This window comes from Haliaeetus leucocephalus, unplaced genomic scaffold (assembly GCF_000737465.1).
Source record: "Haliaeetus leucocephalus isolate CR32 unplaced genomic scaffold, Haliaeetus_leucocephalus-4.0 Scaffold555, whole genome shotgun sequence".
NCBI classification, from domain to species: Eukaryota; Metazoa; Chordata; class Aves; order Accipitriformes; family Accipitridae; genus Haliaeetus; species Haliaeetus leucocephalus.
In genome coordinates this window covers 11,899,180-11,899,851 of record NW_010972991.1, presented here as the reverse complement: position 1 = coordinate 11,899,851, position 672 = coordinate 11,899,180, and the positions used below count along the sequence as shown (strand labels likewise).

Genomic DNA, 672 nt, shown 5'->3' with positions numbered 1-672 from the left:
ACCCAGCCAGTCCCCGAGCGGCGAATCCCTGCCCCCCACTTCCCAGTTCCTAAACTAGATGGGACGTCACATGGTATGGAATACACTGTTGGCCAGTTTGGGTCAGGTGCCCTGGCTGGGCATGAGAAGCTGAAAAATCCTTGACTGTAGTCTAAACACTACTGAGCAACAACTGAAAACATCAGTGTTATCAACATTCTTCACATACTGAACTCAAAACATAGCACTGTACCAGCTACTAGGAAGACAGTTAACTCTATCCCAGCTGAAACCAGGACAGAAGGCCATCCTGAGATCATCTTGTCAAAGCCACCTGTCCAAGCAGGTTGCCCAGGAATGTGTCCAGTTGGGTTTTAACATCTCCACAGACAGAAACTTCACAACCTCTCCAGGCAACCTGTTCCAGTTTTTGACCACTTTCACCGTAAAAAAATAAGCGTTTTTCTCTGTGCAGATGGACTTTAATGTATTTCAATTTGTGTTCATTGAAGAGTCTGGCTTGCTCATCTTCATTCCCCCTTCATCAGGAATTCATACACACGGATATAGGCTTCCCCCGAGCCTTTTCCTCTCAAGACTGAACAGTCCCAGCTGTCTCAGCCTCTCCTCATGAAAGATGCTCCAGTCCCTTAAATCATCTTTGTAGACCTGTGCTGGACTCAGTTCAGTAGG

The 672-nt window shown here is 46.9% G+C and overlaps 1 protein-coding gene across 1 annotated transcript in view; it reads right to left on the bottom strand.

Annotated features, from left to right (window-relative positions):
* The window catches only part of CSMD3 (CUB and Sushi multiple domains 3), a 659,839-nt gene that overhangs the window by 509,452 nt on the left and 149,715 nt on the right, over positions 1-672 (bottom strand). The gene's annotated exons all lie outside the window — the stretch shown is intronic.